The sequence below is a fragment of the Amblyraja radiata genome, chromosome 37, assembly GCF_010909765.2.
Source record: "Amblyraja radiata isolate CabotCenter1 chromosome 37, sAmbRad1.1.pri, whole genome shotgun sequence".
Taxonomy (NCBI): domain Eukaryota; kingdom Metazoa; phylum Chordata; class Chondrichthyes; order Rajiformes; family Rajidae; genus Amblyraja; species Amblyraja radiata.
In genome coordinates, this window is record NC_045992.1 from 11,445,424 (window position 1) to 11,463,517 (window position 18,094).

At 42.1% G+C, this 18,094-nt stretch overlaps 1 protein-coding gene across 2 annotated transcripts in view; it reads right to left on the reverse strand.

The window, feature by feature from the left end:
- nrg3 (neuregulin 3) overlaps window positions 1-18,094 on the reverse strand; it is a 314,472-nt gene that overhangs the window by 148,294 nt on the left and 148,084 nt on the right. The gene's annotated exons all lie outside the window — the stretch shown is intronic.

Here is an 18,094-nt window from a genome sequence, read left to right on the forward strand (position 1 = left end):
ACTGCAGCATACTTCCTCATGGTTACTGCGTTTAACCTTGTCAAATATCTCTGGGATATCAACTAAATAACATCCACAAACGTCCTCGCGACCATTAATGTATTGACTTCTTCATCAAAGAATTCAGCTCGAATTCAACAATATCATCATTGGATGATAATTCAGCCATTAGGACTCTATGCTGGTTCTTTCTCTCTCTATCATTCTCCCTCTATCTCTATGTTCAGTTTACATTTATCCAAATGATAAATATTCTTTCCTCGTAACAGGTCCAACTTCTGGAGACAGATGACCCGGCACATCATCTTTTGATTTACAGTCACTCTCCCACCTCGGAATAATGGGGTGATGTTGGCAAGTTTTCAATCGGAGAGGTCACTACCTAATTTGGGGCAGTTCTGGAAATCCATATCCAAAGTCTATTTGTTGTGCTAATCCTGGAAGCCAAGCACCAGTTCACGGAAATAAACACCAAAATTCCGCAGATGCTGTAAATATGAAACAAAATCAGGAGCAGTTTCATATTTTCTGTTTTAGATCAGTTCCTGAAAATTCGTTTTTCTTCAGCCAGATATTTTTCTTTATTGGCTTTTTGTAACAATAAGTCCAGCAGTTTCTTCCCTTTGATTTATTGTTAATATCCTCATTGTTTATTTGTTTCTTTCACAATGCGCACCAGGGTAAAATTATGTTTTAACAAAATCCGTTCCCTTGCGCAGAAACTAAAAACTATGACACATCTCTGAATTGAAATCCAAATTGATATTAGAATGAAAGGAAGCCAGGCTGGGGCCGGCAATGACAGAAGACGGCTCTTGCAGGTAATGGAACGGCAGGCTGAGATACTATTAACGTTGATGGGAAAGGTTGCAGAGATTGGCACTTATATGGGACAAAGTACGGATTGAGAGAGAATAGGCAGAGAATGAAGGGGCAGAAAAGACTGGCACAAATACACAAAGGAAACTTGACTTTGCTCTTTGCTCCAGTAGATTGATTGTCCCAGTTATAAAATAACAATGTATCATCCAGCAACCCTTTCCTCGCATAGAATCAGACTGCACAAAGGGAAGTGATTTGATCCATTCTGCTTGATTCACAAGATATAGGAGCAGAATTAGGCCATTCGGCCCATCATATCCACTCCGCCATTCAATCCTGGTTGATCTATCGTTCCCTCTCAACCCTTTTCTCCTGCCTTCCCCACATAACCTCTGACATCCGTACTAACCAATAATCTGTCAAACTCAGCCTTAAAAATATCCATTGACTTGGCCTCCACAGCCTTCTGTGGCAATGAATTCCACAGATTCACCACCCTCTGACGAATGATATTCCTCCTCATCTCCTTTTTAATGGTATGTCCTTTTATTCTGAGGCTACGGCCTCTGGTCCTAGCTGCTCCCACTAATGGAAACATCCTCTCCACATTCACTCTATCCAGGCCTTTCACTATTCGTGAAGTTTCAACGAGGTCCCTCCTCATCCTTCTGAACTCCAGCGAGTACAGGCCCAGTGCCGTCAAACGCTCATCATATGTTAACCCTAAGACTATGAGGAACTGGAACAGAAGAGAAGATGAGGGGATGAGTAGAACGGTCACGATCAGATTGAACGGCAAGATAGACTTGAGCGGTCAGGTGCCCTATTTTCTTGTGTTCTTGTCTACTTGTTTTCCCTCTGGTCCCTCTGTCAATGTACTTCTCTTCCCAATCCTCCTGCCACTGGGAATGGTTCATCCTTATTCACTCTCGCAAAATCCTTCATGATTTTGAACTCTATTTAATCTCCTCTTAACTGCCTCTGCTCACAGCTCCTCCAATGTGTTTCTCCACTTGAATCTCCTGTGCACCATCCCCTGTCTTTGAAGTCTCATTCAAGCATGAATCTGAGTATTAGACACAGTACCCCAGCTATGATCTACATGACACTTTATAATACTTTATGCTAAGACATCCTGGAATGGCGGGTCAGATTCCAATGGCAGGCCCGGAATGTGAAGTCCGCTTCTCTTCTCCATAGATGCTGCCTGACCTCCTGAGCAGTTTCTATTTCAATTTCAGATTTCCAATATTTTGCTCCGGGTGCAGTGCATATCTTAAAGGACTGGCAGCCAGTTCCGGACCAGTGATGCAGAGATGTGAGTTTTAATTACACCGTGTAATTACATCAATTTGAAATCATTGAACGCTTGTTTTGGTAGCTAGAAACTTAAAACTACCAGATCGCTGTTAAAAATCCATCTGCTTCACTATCTTCCTCCTGGAAAGGGATTCTGCCATCCCTACCTGCACATGGCTCAAGACCCATCAATGTGGTTGACTCTCATCTGAATCCCCACAACCACGGCAAATGTGAATAGACAGCAAGTACTGACCTTTCAGTGATATCTGGACACCTTGAAGAAACACAGTTTAAAAAGGGCAGAGAAGCCATATGCTTCTTTTTTTAACACCTCACAATATATCCTGACAAAACGAAGCAGGTTTACGTTCATGCACCCCTGATCTCATAGCCATAGAGTCCTACAGCGTAGGAACAGGCCCTTCAGCCCAACCTGCCCATACTGGCCAACATGTCTCATCTATACTAGTCCCACCTGCCTGTATTTGGCCCATATCCCTCTAAATCTGTCCTATCCATGTACCTGTCTAAATGTTTCTTAAACGTTGCAATAGTTCCTGCCTCAACTACCTCCTCTGGCAGCTTGTCCCATACACCCACCACCCTTTGTATGAAAAAAATCACCCCGCAGGTTCCTATTAAAGTGAGGACCACCGGATATTGGAGGAACAGCACCTCAAATTCCACTTGGGCAGTCTGCACCCTAGTGGTATAAACATTGAATTCTCCCAATTCCGTTAGCTCTTACTGTCTCCTCCTCTTCCTAGCTCTCCCTCAGCCCTTGGACTCCTCCTCCTCCTCCTTTTTCCTTTCTTCTCCCCCACCCTCCCCCACCCTCCATCAGTCTGAAGAAGGGTTTCGGTCCTAAACGTTGCCTATTTCCGCTCCATAGATGCTGCTGCACCCACTGAGTTTCTCCAGCACTTTTGTCTACCTATTAAATATTTCCCCCCTCCTCACCTTATCTCTCTTATATCTGAACCGAACTCCACCATTGAGTTTAAATCGAGTCCCTTAGTTCTTCATACTGAATGTATATCACTGAATGTTAAATTTCATCTGCCATATCACCAGTCTTTCTGTTTCATCAGTATGTCTTCTGCATTCCTGAATTATGCTGCAAATATGCCCAATATTCAATGCATTTCAAAAATGTCATGTCATGTTCAACCTTTGAAATGATTCCTTATACGCCAAAACCCTGCTTAATAATGTGTGTCAAAATATAAGGTCCTAATACCTATGATTGCATGCTTCCTGCAGTTTGAGAGGTAACCACCTACGACTCGCCTGATCTCTCTGTTCCTGCGCTAATGTTACAGTATATCTTTGCTGGTGTCTCTGCCTCCCTAATCCAGTGCAGTTGAATTCTGCTAAAGTCTCATGTGTACCACCTCAGAGTATATTTAGAAATTCTCATACACAACCACACTAGTCTCCCAGGCCCTCTTTCTTACGCCTCATAGAACTCCATCGAATTTGCCAAACATATATATTCTTGATGGTACATTAATAATGCCATTAAAAACGAGACCCGGGAATTGGTATGGTGGTGAAACACTGCAAATCTGAAATAAAATAGCGAAATGCGTGAGACTGCAGTCATCAAGACAAGAGTGGCACGGTGGCGCAGCGGTAGAGCTACAGCCTTACAGCGCCTTAGACCCAGGTTCGATCCTGACTACGGGTGCTCTCTGTAGGGTCTCCCCATGACCTGCGTGGGATTTCTCCGAGATCTTCGGTTTCCTCCCACACTCCAAAGACGTATGAGTTTGCAGGTTAATTGGCTTGGCATAAATGTAAAATTGTCCCTATTGTATGTAGGATGGTGTTAGTGTGTGGGGGTCGCTGGTTGGTGTGGACTCGGTTGGTCAAAGGACCTTTCCGCGTTGCACCTCTATACTAAATTAAACTAAAAAAGGGCATGATTAAGGTTGAAGATTAATGACCTCTCATTGAACTTCTAGCAGTCTCAGAAGGATGTCAATATACCTAGATACATGGACAACAAAGTATCATGTGACGTGACGATGAAAATGGATTGACAAGGCTTATATTCACTAGAATTTAGAAGGATGAGAGGGCATCTTATGGAAACATATAAAATTCTTAAGGGATAAATGCAGGAACAATATTCCCCATGTTGGGGGAGTCTTTCTAGAGTGGTCACAGTTTAAGAATAAGGGGTAGGCCATTTAGGACTGAGATGAGGAAAAGCTTTTTCACCCAGAGAGTTGTGAATCTGTGGAATTCTCTGCCACGGAAGGCAGTGGAGGTCAATTCACTGGATGTATTCAAGAGAGATATAGCTCTTAGGGCTAATGGAATAAGGGATATGGGGAGAAAGCAGGAACGGGGTACTGATTTTAGAAGATCAGCCATGATCATATTGAATGGCGGTGCTGGCTCGAAGTGCCGAATGGCCTACTCCTGCATCTATTTTCTGTGTTTCTATGTTTCTATCATTGAATTGAATCATTGAATTGAATAACACAATTGGAAATAATGAAAGGGCAAGGACTTGAAAGCTTAAGTAGACAAAAATGCTGGAGATACTCAGCGGGTGAGGCAGCATCTATGCAACGAAGGAAATAGGCAACGTTATGGGTCGAAACCCTTCTTCAGACTTGAAAGCTTAACTCAGTTTCTCTCTCCACAGATACTACCTGATCTGCTCAGTATTCTCTGTTTTAAGGAGAGGTGCGTGGCAAGTTTTATACACAGGGGGAGTGATGAGTGCCTGGTATACAGTGCTGCCAGGGGTGGTGATGGAGGCAGATACGATCGTGGTGTTTAAGAGACTTTTGGATGAGCACATGAATGTACAGGGACTGGAGAGATATGGATCATGCGTAGGCAGATAAAGGTCGGTCTTGGCAACATGTTGGCACAGACCTTGTGGGACAAAGAGCCTGTTCCAGCGCTGCACTGTTCTATGTTCCAACCCATGAATGATATTTATTTTTGATTTATTTTGAGTTGGGGAGAATTTCATACGACAAATGTATTTTAAGTGAAAACAATTTGCAAGGATGATGCCCAGAGGTTACACTAAGCAGGAAGGATTGAGCAAACTGGCTTGCTTTTGCATAGCGAAGGTTGTGGGGTGACCTAATAAAAATTATAAACTCTGGGAGCTGTTGACAGAACAGGTCTCCGAGGGAATTTTTCCATTCTGCGCATGAGTTAAAAAAATGAAAGGCTCCAGAAAATAAATCCTAAAGGGGATTGGATGTCACTTGACAAAGCACTGGAGGAACTCAGCGGGTCAGGCAGCATCTGTGGAAGGAAATGGCCAAACGCTGTTTCGGGTCAGGACCCTTCTTCAGAATAATGGATAGCATAGATTAAAATAGCACAGTGATCATGGAGCACTTCTAAACTGACGGGACAGAAGGGATTAGGTGATGGATGAAGGAAATGTATATATCTGTTTCGTGTGCCAAGCTAATATTCATTAATATGGCAGGGCATTCCTACTTTGTGGAATGTGGGAACTCCAGACTATTTCCCATCAGGTACAAGAGGTTTCGTCAGCGGGTACAGTGCTGCAGCGGTAGAATTGCTGCCTCACAGCGCCAGAGACCTGGGTTCAATCCTGACTATGGGTGCTGTGTCTGTGCGGAGTTTTACCTTCTCCCCGTGACCTACGTGGGTTTTCGCAGCGATCTCCGGTTTCCTCCCACACTCCAAAGACGTGCAGGTTTGTAGGATAATTAGCGTGGTGTAAATGTAAATTGGCCCTAGTGCGTGTGAGATAGTGTTGGTGTACGGGGATCGCTGGTCGGCGCGGACTCGGTGGGCCGAAGGCCATGTTTCTATGCTGTATCTCTAAAACCAAAACTAAATCACGATTGCCAAATGTGAGGAGCTGTTGCTGTCATTGTAGTCCCCCTATCCTGCTGAGATCTCCATGGGTGGGATGTTTCAAGCGGCACGGTGGCGCTGTGGTAGAGTTGCTGTCTTACAGTGCCAGAGACCCAGGTTCGATCCTGACTACAGGTGTTATTTATACGGAGTTTGAACGTTCTGCCTGTGACTGTGTGGGTTTTCTCCAGGTGCTCTGGTTTCTTCCCACACTTCCACAATTGTAGCTTAATTGGCGTTGGTAAAATTGTAAAATTGTCCCTAGTGTGTAGGAAAGTCTTTAGACTTTAGAGATACAGCACGGAAACAGGCCCTTCGGCCCACCGAGTCCGCACCGACCGGTGATCACACCATACACTAACATCATGCTAAACAGCAAGGACAATTTCACCAAAGCCAATTAACCTACAATTCTGTATGTCTTTGGAGTGTGGGAGGAAACCAGAGCACCTGGAGAAAACCCACGTGGTCACAGGGAGAATGTACAATGTCCATACAGGCAGCACCCATGGTCAGGATTGAACCTGGGTCTCTGGCATGGTAAGGCAGCAACTCCAGCGGTGTGCCACCGTACCATCCCAATAGTGTTAGTGTTAGATGGTTGCTGGTTGGTGCGGACTCTGCGGGACAAAGTGGCCTGTTTCCGTGCCTTATCTCTAAAGTCTAAAGGTGGTCACATCTGGCTCAAGAAAGTGCGGGCATGAGCGACTGGGCAAAGAAAGTGGAGACCGCCTGAGAGAATCTTGCCTCCTCATCAATAAGTAAAAGGGAGAGAAAACGTTGTTTCTCTCTCCACAGATGCTGCCTGACATGTTGAGTGTTCCCACCATTTTCTGTTTTCATTTCAGAATTCCAGTGGGAGAGGGTTCTAGTGAGGAATGCAGATTGAGCACTACCAGTTACTGGTGAAGCAAAGAACTGCAGATGCTGGAATCTTGAGTGAAGCACTAGGTGCTGGGTTAACTCCGCGGGTCAGGCAGCATCTTTGGAGGACATGGATAGGCGATGGTTCGGGTCAAGACCCTTCTTTAATCTGATGGGCATGGATAACCATAGGTGTGGATAGACGACGTTCGGTCTGAAGAAGGGTCCCGAACTGAAACGGCACCTACCCATGTCCTCCACCTATGCTACCTGGCTTGCTGAGATACTCCAGCACTCTGCATCTTCCTGCCAGTTACTGCTGTGTGGGAGGGAGGAGAAAGGTGTGCGAGCGATATTATGGCAGTTCAATGGGTAGGAGAGAAGACAGATGCTTGTGTGGTCACAGCAGTGATTCTAGGATAGTGTATTATCTCCTTGGTGTCAGCATCATGGACATAACTGAGAAGCTGCAGCACATTCTGAAGGTGGATGGGGAACGGCAGAAAGCTGTGGTTCATATTGGTACCATTGACATCGGTGGATGATGCGATGAGCTGCTGAAGGCAGATGTTAAGGATTTTGCGCAGAGAATATGAAGCAGAAACCCAAAGGTAGTAATCTCCAGATAGTCATCCAGGAATTAATCTTAGTGGGCACGCACCAGTGAGCACAGGAATAGGAGCTTAGAGCAGACAAAATGTGTAGGAAAGAACTGCAGATGCTGGTTTAAATCGAAGGTAGACACAAAATGCTGGAGTAACTCGAGTCAGCGGGACAGGCAGCATCTCTTGGAGAGAAGGAATGGGTGACGTTTCGGGTGGAGACCCTTCTTCAGAGCTTAGAGCAGATGGGTGCATGGCTGCAGGAACAAGGCAGGAGGATGGGTTTAGGCTGCTGAGTTATCTATCGGGCCCGATTGGACCATGACATTGCAAAATTAGGCCATTCGGCCCATTAAGTCCGTTCTGACAATCAATTGAATACAGAGAAAATTTTAGCAAAGATTTTAGCAAGAAGATTAAGCAAATATATTAGTAAATTGATAAACCCTGATCAAACAGGGTTTATACCTAAAAGATACTCATTTAATAATCTGAGACGCCTGTTTAATATAATGTACTCGCATAAAGTAGAGGAAGAAGATATATCAATTATTTCTTTGGATGCAGAGAAAGCATTTGATCAGGTAGAGTGGCAATACTTATATAAAGTACTACAAAAATTTAATATGGGAGAGAATTTTATAACATGGGTAAAATTATTATATGATAAACCGATGGCAAGAATTTTAACTAATAACATGTTATCTCAAAAATTTCAGCTATCAAGGGGTAATAGGCAGGGATGTGCACTATCACCCCTGCTATTTGCCCTTATGATAGAACCCCTGGCTGAAAGTATAAGAATTCATCCGAATATTCAGGGCTATAATACCAGGGACTCAAAGAATAAAATCTCATTATATGCAGACGATATACTTTTATATATTACAAAGTCACAAACGAGCATACCAAATTTATTAAACTTAATAGAGGAATTTGGGTCTTTTTCTGGATATAGAATAAACTGGAATAAAAGTGAAATTATGACATTAAAACCTCAAGAACCTACACACTTATTGAAGTTCCCCTTTAAAATCGCAACAGAAAAATTTAAATATTTGGGTATTCAGATTACTAGAAAATATAAAGCATTATTCAATGCTAATTTCATACCTTTATTAAATAAACTTAATACGTTGATTAGATTTTGGAAAACACTTCCCTTATCATTATTAGGTAGAATAAATGCAATAAAAATGATCTTCCTACCACAATTACTATACCTATTTCAGTCTATACCAGTATATATATCAAAATATTTTTTTTTAAAATTAGACTCTAATATTACTAATTATATTTGGGACTATAGATCACATAGAATCACAAAAAAACACTTATGTAAACCAAAAGAAGTCGGGGGACTTTCACTTCCAAATTTTATGTATTATTACTGGGCAGTGCATATTAAGAATATGATTTATTGGTTGGATAGTTCTACCCAACAGACAGAATGGATAAAAATGGAGAAGGAGGATTGCCATCCTTGTAATATAGGAACGATCCTCTTCTCCCCAAAAAAACTGAATAACACAATATATAAGAAGAACCCAATTATATATGGTACAATAAGAATTTGGAAACAAATAAAATTATCTTTAAAATGAAGAAATCTATCACTGTTAATGCCAATAGCGAATAACCGTTTATTTAAACCATCTCTTATTGATAAGACATATAACCAATGGGAAAGTCTCGGAATTAGAAGGATCGGGGATATGTACGAAATGGGAAACCTACTATCATTCCAACAACTACAATTAAAATTTAAATTGAAAAACAACCAATATTTTAAATATCTTCAGATTTGTGATTTCGTGAAAAAATATATACAAGGATATCAAAAAGTAACTCCTGACTTATTGGAAGAAGCAATGAATATTGAAGCTGACTCACAAAAATTAATATCATATTTATATAATAGTATTCTAAATATAGACCTACCATCGACAGATGTACTTAGAGAAGAGTGGGAACGGGAACTAATGATAAAAATTACGAAGGCTAAATGGGAAAAATACCTGATATATATTCACAAATGTTCAATTAATGTAAGACATAATTTAATTCAATTTAAAATTGTACATAGATTATATTATTCAAAAACAAGATTGATCAAATTTTATCCAAATATATCCACCACTTGTGATAAATGTCTAGCCCAAAAGGCAACTATAACACACTCCTTAGTTTCCTGCATAAAACTTTATAGATTTTGGAATGATATTTTTGAAATATTTACAAAATTATTCAAGACAAGAATGGAACCTAATACTGAAATGATTATATTTGGTGTAATGGAAGATGGGAATAAATTGAACACATCTCAAAATCTATTCCTTAACTATGGTTTAATAATAGCAAAAAAATTAATACTTAAATTTTGGAAGGGTACATCAATACCAACGCTTAAAATGTGGATTGCCAGTATATGTTGGACACCGCTCATCTTGAGGAAATGCGATTCCTCCTAATGGATAAATCAGACCAATTCATAACGAGTTGGTCTCCATTCGTCGTTTTTTCGGAATCATATGGTGCAACACAATTGTAAAAAATAACTGTTTCAGGACTGGACGAGGGTTGGTCAAGATTATAAATAATGATCTCCTTTTTTTTTTCTTTTATTTTCTTTTCTCTATTTTCTCTCTCAACTTTCTTCATTTACTCGTTTTCTTTCTTCACACACTATATATTTCACATCTTTCTATCCTTTACTATCTAACTTCTTTCTCTTATTCTAATCTTTTTTCAATGTAACAAAAAAAAAGAAGAAGTTGTACATAAAATGTATTATGAAAATATATATTAGGCACTTTGGTGCCATATGACTGTACTTACTTCTAATAAAATAAAATTAAAAAATAAATTAAAAAAGTCCGTTCTGCCAATCAATTAAGTCTGATCTATTTTTCCCTCTTAACCCCCATTCTCCTGCCTTCTCCCCATAACCTATGACGCCCTTACTAATCGAGAACCTGACAAATCCCGTTTTAAAAATACTCAATGACTTGGACTCCCCTGCCTGTCTGTGGCAGTGAATTCCACAGATTCACCACCCTCTGGCTAAAGAAATTCCTCCTCATCTCCATTCAAAAGATACTGTATGTCCTTTGATTCTGAGACTGAGCCCTCTCATCCTAGACTCCTCCACTATTGGATATACCTTCTATCTCGGCCCTTCGATATTTGGTAGGTTTCAATGAGATCCCTCCTCATCTTTCTAAACTCCATCGAGTAAAGGCCCAGAGCCTTGAAACGCTCCTCCTACGGTAACCCAATCATCTCTGGGACCATCCTCGTAAATCTCCTCAGATATGGGGCCCAAAACTGCCCACAATATTCCAAATGTGGCCTGGCCAGTGCCTTATAAAGCCTCAGCATTGCATCTTTGCTTTTATATTCTGGTCCTGTCGAAATGGACGCTAATGTACCTTTACTACCAATCTGCAAATTAATCTTTTGGGAATCCTGCACCGGCACTCCCATGTCCCTCCACGCCTAGACTCTAGGTGGGTAAGGATTGCCTGTGGTGACCAGATGGGCTGCACCTGAACATCTTTGTGGGCAGATTTCTGCCGATGCTGCACACAGTTTCAATTATATTAGCCGGGGGAAGGGAAGCTGAGATTCAAAATGGAGAAAAGCAGAACAGAAAATGGAAGGCAGAAAATAAATGTGGCTATTTACAACGATAGATCAAACAGAGGAAGGAACAGAGACAGAATGTATCCTGAACTTGCTTAATGGTACAACTTAAAATGCACCGAGTTTGTAAGTAGGGCAGATGAGATCAGGGCACTGACAGGTACATGGACATATATTGTAGCTCGTATTTAAACAAGGAGGGGCTCCTGTTTGCAGGGTTTTCAGATGAGATACAGTGGGTGATTCGAAAAGGGAAGTAAGACTTTAGACATTAGACATACAGGGTCCTTGGCCCACCGAGTCCACAATGACCAGCGATCACACTGGCACTAACCTACACGTTAGGGAGAATTGTACAAATTTACGGAAGCCAATTAACCTATAAGCTTGCACATCTTTGGAGTGTGGGAGGAAACCAGAGCTCCTGGGGAAAACCCACGTGGTCACGGGGGGAACGTACAAACGGGGGGGAATGTACAGACAGCGCCCATAGTCAGGATCCAACCCGGGTCTCTGGTGCCGTGAGGCAGCCTCAGTGTGTACCCCACCAAGGAAGAGTCAAAGATGGTTAAAGAAGCAATCACACCAGGAGAACGGTGAGGCATCAGAAGAGTCATCGATTAATGCTATATATGTTAGTCTAATGAATGAGAAAATGGAAAGCAATAGTAGGGAGTCTGTAATAGATCACCAAACACTCTGAAGGAGATGGGAGAGCAAAGTTGTCGGTCTGTTGTTGAATCATGCAAGATCATGCGGTAAGGAATAGAGGAGAATTTCAGTTACCTAAGCATGAACTGAGATATAGTCAGGGTTACTTATACAGGGTGTAGAATTCCTAACTTGCCTCATGGAGAACTCTTTTAGAAACATAGAAACATGGAAAAATAGGTGCAGGAGTAGGCCATTCAGCCCTTCGAGCCAGCACTGCCATTCAATATGATCATGGATGATCATCTAAAATCAGTACCCCGTTCTTGCTTTCTCCCCATACCCCTTGATTCCTTTAGCCCTATGAGCTAAATCTAACTCTATCTTGAAAGCATTCAGCGAATCGGCCTCCATTGCCCTCTGTGGCAGATAATTCCACAGATTCACAACTCTCTGGGTGAAAACGTTTTTCCTCATCTAAGTCTTAAATAGCCTACCCGTTATTCTTAAACTGTGACCACTTGTTCTGGACTCCCCCAACATTTAGCCAGTTTGTAGCAAGCCCAACAAAAGTCGGCAGGGGGGGCTGTGGGAAGTGGAGGTGACATTTTTGATTTGGTTTTATGGATTGAAGCTAGGCAGATGGAAGAGCATTATGAATCTGATGATAATTTAATTAGATTTTACATAGTTATGTTTGAAGATCAAGATTGAATAGTCTGTCTTGGGGTCAGGCCAATTTTACTAGACTGGGGTGAGATTTAACTAAAGTGAGTTGAATTAGCTAAATGAAAATACATCAGTCTCAGACTGATGGGAGGCTTTTAAGAATGAGAATCGAGGGGTTCAGTATAAACATATTCCTACAAAATCAACATTTGGGATTGCCAAATTGATAACCCCCCCCCCGGGTGCCAAGCTGCATAGAGTGCATGGGCAGCACGGTGGCGCAGCAGTAGAGCTACTGCCTTACAGCGCCAGAGAACCAGGTTCGATCCAGACCACGGGTGCTGTCTGTACGGAGTGTGTACGCCCTTCCCATAACCTGTGCGGGTTTTCTCCGAGATCTTCGGTTTCTTCCCACACTCCAAAGGCGTGCGGGTTCGTAGGTAAATTGGCTTGGTATAATTGTAAATTGTCCCTCGTGTCCATAAGATAGTGTTAGTGCACGGTGATCGCTGGTCGGTGCGGGGTCGGTGGGCCTGTTTCTGCGCTGTATCTCTAAACTAAACTAAACTAAAGATAAAAGCACCAAAACAGAAACTTAATACAGCAGAAAGTTGAGGAAAGTACAGAGGTGGAGGGATGAAGTTGAAGGGCAACTGGAATAGTACAGAAAGGACATCAAACAGTATAATCAAAAAAATAATCAGCGTAAAATTAAAAAACAAATGTTTCATAAAAAACATGAAGGGCAAGAGATGAACTAATTGGTTGTGGCCTTTTAATGACCAAAACGTTGTCTACATGAGGAGATAGAAGCTGTGGGAATGAATATATGTGGCCATCAACAATGAAGGGTAGATATACCAATGTTGTGGTTAGGCTCACAGGTGAGGTATGGGATGGGGTAAACAGTAGAAGAATAACTGTTCAAGAGTTGAGAATGTTTGAAAACGTGTTAAAAGACAAAAGGAAGGAAATTATGGAGGCCGTTTGTTTTCATTCGCCTGTAAATCCGTGGAGTAGACTCGATGGGCCGAATGGCCTACTTGTGCTCCTATGGCTTATGACCTTGTGACTGCTCTCTTTCTGCTATTTAAAAAGGAAGATGAAATAATCCCAACAAATACAAACCATAGATAAAAACAGAGAGTGCTGGAAATATGCAACAGGGTCGGCAGCATCTGTTGATAGATGAATGATCAAAGAATGGTTCCAACCTGCTTCTAACGAAGAGTCTTCAACCTGAAATGTTAATTGTTTCTTGTTCTGCAGCAGTTGCATGACCTGCTGAGCGTTGCCAACATTTTTTGTTTTCATATCTGATTTTCTGCTTCGTTTATCTTTCTTAATTTTTACTTACAAGCCAGCGAGGTTAATTTCAGTGTGGCACATTATTGGAATCAACTCTGAGAGATAGTGTAAACATGTATTTAAATCGGTACAGGCTAAGCAGTGACAGCCAACATGGATCTGTTAACAGTAAGGGCTGCCTGAGGTAGAATCATAGATGCAGCTTAGAAGAGGCCATTCAGCCCATTGTGCCTTCATTAGCTCTCTACTGGAGCAATTCACTAATCACAACATGGGCGGCACAGTGTTGCAGCATTGGGGCTTCTGCCTCACCGTGGCAGAGACCCGGGTTCGATCCCGACTACAGGTGTCAAGTCAAGTCAAGTCAAGAGAGTTTATTGTCATGTGTCCCTGATAGGCCAATGAAATTCTTGCTTTGCTTCAGCACAACGGAACATAGTAGGCACTGACTACAAAACAGATCAGTGTGTCCATATACCATTATATACGTAAATACACACATAAATAAATAAACTGATAAAGTGCAAATAACAGATAATGTTCAGAGTTTTGTCCAAGCCAAGTATAATAGCCTGATGGCTGTGGGGAGTTTGTACATTCCCCCCGTGATCTGCGTGGGTTTTCCCTGAGATCTTCAGCTTCCCCCCACACTCCACAGACGTACAAGCTATAGGTTAATTAGCTTGGTATAAATATATCACTGTGCCTAGCATGTGTCGTGTTGTGGAATGTGCGGGGATCGCCGGTCCGTGCAGACTCGGTGAGCGGAAGGGCTTGTTTACGTGCCGTATCTCTAAAACCAAACCAACAACATCTGCTACCCTCCTGTTCCTTATGGCCTTGCTCACCATATATTGATCCAAGTCCCTCTTGAAAGCTAAAATGGAACCTGCTGCACACATCTGACCTGCTTTGTCAAAACATTTTCCTTCATGTCAATCTTAATTCATCTTTCTTTTATTCCTGTGACCTCCAGTCTTTACCTGTTTCCAACACCAGGGAATGGCCCTTTACTATTCATTCTTTCCACATCCTTCAATGTTTTGGATTCTTCCATTAAATCTCCCCTCAGCCTTTTCCTTGAAATAATCTGGCCCCGGCCTCTCCAGTCTATCCTTGCGGATACAGATGTGGTCCTTATCTGAGCAAATATTCTTGTGGACAAAAATGCTGGAGAAACTCAGCGGGTGAGGCAGCATCTATGGAGCGAAGACTTGAGTCTGAAGAAGGGTCTCGACCCTGAAACGTCGCCTTTTTCCTTCGCTCCATAGATGCTGCCTCACCCGCTGAGTTTCTCCAGCTTTTTTGTCTCCCTTCGATTTTCCAGCAACTGCAGTTCCTTCTTAAATAATTATTCTTGTAGATCTTATCTGTCCTTGTTGCCGTCGCATCCTCTCTACAAAGTGGCAACCAAAAATGAACACAATCAATTGAGACTATGCCATACTTTATGAAGCTTCAGTATGATCTTCCCGCTGTTATGCACTGCACCTCCTTGGATTCGGTATACCTTATCACCCTCTTTCCCTGCCTGCCCTGCAACATTCATTGGTTTGTCTACACACACACACCTAGGTCTCTTTGATACTGCACCTCTTCTAGAGCCTAATCTCTATCCACATCGCCTCTCCTCATCCTTCAATCCAAATGCATTGGTTCACCTTTCTCTGCATTAAACTTCACTTGCCATGTTGCTGCCCATTCCACCAGCCTCAACATCTCGATCTTCTTCACAGTTGCAATAGACACAAGTTTGTACTTCTGTCTACCTCACTGGTGACCCTCGGACTATCTTTGATTGGACATTGCCTTGCACTAAACGTTATTCCCTCATCATGTATCTGGACACTGTAAATGGCTCGAATCTAATCATGTATTGCCTTTCCGCTGACAGGATAGCACGCAGCAATAGCTTTTCATTGTACCGCAGTACAATAAACTAAACTGAAAAAGTTTGTGCCATCAGGTTAATTTAGAAATCGTGAGTTGCACTCACAAGTCCAGGTCAGTAACATAGATTTAAAAAAGCAATGTCCTTAAAAACAACCCCTGAGAAAGATTGCCTATCATCCTCACATCAAAGAGCAACTATTAACCAACTCCATCCTCACGCTGTCAATGTCCATTTTGTGCCACAAGCTTCAACTTTACTGATAAGAGTAACAAGGCACCTTATCAAAAACCTTCTGATAGTTCATGTACACCGCATCAACTCTATCGGCAACATCATCAAAAGATTCCACCCAATTGATTAAACATGAGTTCCCCTTGACAAATCCGTGCTGGCTTGCTTTCATTAAGCTGTCCGCTTCCAGATGACTATTAATTCTGTCACTGATCAATGTCTGTAAAAGGTTCCACAACACTCATTAAACAGACTGCCTTGTAGCCTTCTAATTATGTCCGTTTTTAATGCATTTGGTATCTTATTCATCTCCATCTTCACTGTTACTCAAAGCACTCACTTCCCTAATAGCTCATTTTACACATTACAGTAACATTGACCTCAGCATCCATGTGTAAGTTCCCACTTTTTCCCCACTCCCAATTCAATACATTTTATTATTCAAATGCCTATCAAATGGTTGTGGACTCTCATATATATGCAGCTGGCGAAACTTTTCTCATGTATTCGCATTAGTTTAGCTTAGTTTAGAGATACAGCGATGAAACTGACCCTTTGACCCATTGAGTCCGCACCGACCAGCAACCCCACTACCACAATCCTACACACACTAGGGACAATTTACAATTCTTACCAAGCCAATTAACCTACAAACCTATACATCTTTGGAGTGTGGGAGCAAACCGGAGCTCCCAAAGAAATCCCATGCAGGGAGAACGTACAAACTCCATACAGACAACGCCAGTAGTCAGGATTGAACCTGGGTCTCTGGTGCTGTATGGTAGCGACTCTTCTGATTATGGTAATCTTCTGATTATGTAATCACCGTGGTTCTTGCTGTCATTTACAACAGGACATTGTCATGAATGGCAAGATTTAAAGTGCTGAAGAAATTCCACGGGTCAGGCAACATCTGTGGACAGAATTGAGAGGCGATATTTCGGGTTGCGACCCTTTGTCAGTCTGAAGAAGGGTCCCGACCTGAATTGTCATCTCTTTTCCCTCCATAGACGCTGCCTGACCTGCTGAGCTCCTCAAGCACTTTGTGTTTTGTTCAAGATTCCAATATATGCAGTTCCCCGTATCTCAATTGTTGTGTGTGGCCTAGAATGGCTTTCTTTTTCTCTCTATCTCTTTTACCTTCCAGTGTTTGTTCTTTCTTTGGCCATAATAAAATGTGCCTCAACTGTCACTGAACAATAAAGGCAGCCCATTGTTCTGTTACACTTTCGATTCTAATTTCACATGGGCCAGATCCACTCTCAATTCATTGAAGTTGGCTTTCCTCCAATTAATTACTTTTTGCCAAGAATTGGCTCGTTTTTTCATGTTCATAAGTTCTCGGAGCAGAATTAGGCCATTCGGCCCATCAAGTCTACTCTGACAATCAATCATGGACGATCTATCGTTTCCTCTGAACCCCATTCTCTTGCCTTTGCCCCTGACACCCTTACTAATCGAGAATCTGTCAAACTCCGCCTTAAAAATATCTGTTGACTTGGCCTCCACACGCATCTGTGGCAATGAATTCCACAGATTCTCCACCCTCACACTGAAGAAATTCCTTCTCATCTCCTTTCTAATGGTGTGTCCTCTTTATTCTGAGGCTGTGGCCTCTGGTCCTAGACTCTCCCATTTCCCGATAGCTATGATGCTTGATCATCATCTCCCAAATATTCTCCCACTGATCCTTGGTGGACCCACCTCTCCTCATTCCTCAGAACAAGACCCAGCAATGCCTGATGCATGGTCCTGACCCAAAACATTGACTATCCCTTTGCCTCTACAGATGTTGCTTGACTACTGAGTTCCTCCAGTGGTTTGTTTCATTGCGCCAGAATCCAACATCTGGAGTCCCTTATGTACCCAACAATATCTCCTGGGTACACAAAAATGCTGGAGAAACTCAGCGGGTGCAGCAGCATCTATGGAGCGAAGGAAATAGGCAACGTTTTAGACCGAAACCCTTCAGACTCACCTGTCTCCTGTCTCCTGTCTTGGTGATCCAGAAACGTACTGTCCTAAAAAATTATCCTGGGATGGATTTTAGAAACTCTTTCGTTTCTTTGTCCTTATGTTCACCATTATATTTATCCGAGAGACTAACAAATGAATTTTATGTTGGATTAATGTGGGTGATTGTTTGATGTACTCTACCTGGAACACACAGATCAGGCTACTCAAAATAATTAAAACCCATTAAGTCCAAAACCAAAATGCCAAATGGATTCATTATTAA